The sequence below is a fragment of the Halyomorpha halys genome, unplaced genomic scaffold (assembly GCF_000696795.3).
Source record: "Halyomorpha halys isolate HHAL.00 unplaced genomic scaffold, Hhal_1.1 Scaffold909.1, whole genome shotgun sequence".
Classification (NCBI taxonomy): Eukaryota; Metazoa; Arthropoda; class Insecta; order Hemiptera; family Pentatomidae; genus Halyomorpha; species Halyomorpha halys.
In genome coordinates this window covers 71,573-74,514 of record NW_027111434.1, presented here as the reverse complement: position 1 = coordinate 74,514, position 2,942 = coordinate 71,573, and the positions used below count along the sequence as shown (strand labels likewise).

Here is a 2,942-nt window from a genome sequence, read left to right as displayed (position 1 = left end):
TTGTCAATGAGTTCTTGAAGAATGGTCTTGATGGTTTTTATTTGTTTGTAGCATTGAGCCGCTGAGATGTACTCTGCTTCACAAACAGAAGTAGAAACAGTTTTCTGTTTCTTGGTCTTCCAATGTATTGGCCCATTTGTATACATCATAACGAATCCAGAGGTACTTTTTCTATCATTTTGATCTCCAGCAAAATCTGAGTCGCAGTAAACATCTAGTTTTGTTAGATCTTCTTTCTTCTCGACTGTATATCTGATTCCCAGTTCTCTGGTCCCAATTATGTAGTGTAGAGTTCTTTTAACGTTGTTTATATCTTCTGAATCTGGGTCATTTAGTTTGCAGCTTTCATGATTCCCTGCAAAAATTATATCAGGGCGGTTTGTACGTTAAATATTTTAAGCTGCCTACAGCTTGTCTATGTAGTTTTTATTATATGGAAAATCTTCATTCTTCTCTGTTTATTTATTAGTGTTTTTTTTGGTATTGAAGATTGGTGTACATACTGGGTTTAAATCTTAAAGATTGTATTTTTGCAGGATTTGTTTGGCATACTAAGGTTGTTGGTTCTTTGGTTTTTCACAGATTGTTAGCTCAAATTCTTTCCTCATATCATTAAGTAAATCTTTGATTTCTTCTTGATCTTCTCCAAAAATAATTCCAATATACAATTTCTTCTTATTCTTGGGGTTCTTGAACGCACATTGATCTGACTTGAGTTGTATAAATCCTTGTCCTTTCAGAAAACCTGTTAGCTTTTTGTACCATTGCTGAGGAGCCTGTCTGAGTCCATGGAGAGCTTTACTAAAGAAAGATAAAACAATAATAAAGAAAGCTAATGCAATAATAAAGAAAGCTAATACAATTATCCTGGAAAAATATGTATTCCAAAGATACATATTTTTCCAGGATAATCGTATCCTTCTAGTAGCTTCATGAATACTTCCTCTTCCAATTCGCCATGAAGAAAAGTCTGCTTTATGTGGAATGTTACTATTTTTAGATCTTGATAAGCTGCAATGGCTAGGAGTATTCTCAGATTGTATAATAGAGCTGCATGTTTCTCTTCAATTTTAAGAAGAACAATTTTTATCTTGTTAGCATCCTCTCACCACTAGTCTAGCTCTGAATCTTCCGTCTTCTTTAACTCTAAAAATCCACCTGCTTGTTACAATTTGCTTGCCCTTTAAAGTCTTTCATCTACCAGTTCCCATGTCTTGTTCTTTTCTAGACATTTCTTCTCTTCTTGTATTGCTTCCTCCCATTTCTTCTTATCTGGACTCTCTAGACATTCTTGATATGATATGTTTATTTCTTCTACCTATGTTTATTTCATTCCAGTCCAATGCATAATCTTGACGCAGTCGCATTGGTAGTCTTCTTTCTCTTCTTGGTCTTTCATTGATATTATTTTCTGGGTTCTGTTCCCTGTCATTCATAAAATATTCATGGTCTGAGATTTCTTCTTTATTTTTAGATTCTTCATCATTTTCTTCATTGTTTTCAATTTCAGGTTCTTCATTATTTTCTACTTCCTCCATATCTTCTATGGTTATAGTCTTCTTTGGTTTTTGATCATCAGATTGATTCATTCCCACACATTCAATATCTCTTGATGCATATGTTTTCTTCTCCTCTGTATTCCATATCAGATACCTATCCGCGGTGTATCCCACCAGAAAGCATTGCTTACTTCTTTCTTCTAGTTTCTTCAGATTTCTAAGTCTTCTTATGAAAACTTTAGAACCAAAAATCTGGAGTCTTTTCAAATCTGGTTTTCTATTATATTATAGCTCTGCAGGCATTTTATCAGTTGCAACAGATGGGCATCTGTTTGAATGATGTGCTGCTGTTTTCACTGTGAAACCCCATATTTCATTTTCAAACTTTAAATCAAATGACATGGCTCTTGTTTTATTTATGAGGGTTCTATTCATCCGCTCTGCCACTCCATTCAGCTTTGGTGAGTGAGGAATGGTTTAATCCAAAATAATCCCACGTTGCTTATACCAGTGATTGAATAAACCACTTCTGAATTCTCCTCTGTTATCACATCTCAACTTAGAGACTTTTAGATTATGTTCCGCAGCATTTATAAATTCTTTAATACAGATTTCTGTTTCATCTTTGGATTTCATCAGATAGACAGTTACAAAGTGCGTAAAGTCATCAATTTTTGTGAGAAAATAATTTTTCTCATCATGTGTTGGTGGAGAAATTTTCCCATAAACATCTGATTGTAGGATACCCAACAGCCTTGTTGCTCTTCTTCTTTCTATATTAAATGGGTTTTTTACATGCTTTGCTTATATACAGATTACACACTTTGTATCATCAGCACACTTCTTGAGATTTTTTGGAACACCATCACATAAATCAGGCACCTTTTTGAGATTCCTGAAGCTTATATGGCCAAGCTTTCTGTGCCATTCAGTATGATCTTGAGGTATTTCTTCAGTTGTTAAAACAATATACATGCCATTTTCCTTTTTGTTACCTATCATTACCACTTCATTTTCATGAATGATCTTCATTTGATTCTTGGTGAATTTTACCTCACCATTTCTTTCAGTAATTGCATTTACTGATAAGAGGTTCCTGCTCAAATTTCGTACATATGACACATTCTCAAACACAATGTTATTACTCATAGGTATTCAGAGGTTATATAGTGTCCATCTTCAGTCACTTTAAAATTAACTGGTTTTGTTTTTACTCTATAATAGAGCAGTTCCTCCTTTTTTGCTATATGGCTTGAGCAGCCACTATCAACATAAAATTGAGTGTCTTCATAGCGATTGTGTTTTGACATGTACATTGCTTCCTTCTTGAGATCTTGAAATTCTTCTTTATTCTGTTCTTGATGTGTTTCCACAAGATGGAAAACAATCTTGTCTTTGCATTCAGTGTTGGGAATGTTCTTAACACACATGGTGATCTTTAGT

General features: G+C 34.0%; 1 protein-coding gene across 1 annotated transcript in view; it reads left to right on the top strand.

Moving 5' to 3' along the window:
- LOC106687034 (uncharacterized) overlaps nt 1-2,942 on the top strand; it is a 26,261-nt gene that overhangs the window by 9,817 nt on the left and 13,502 nt on the right. The window lies entirely within an intron of this gene.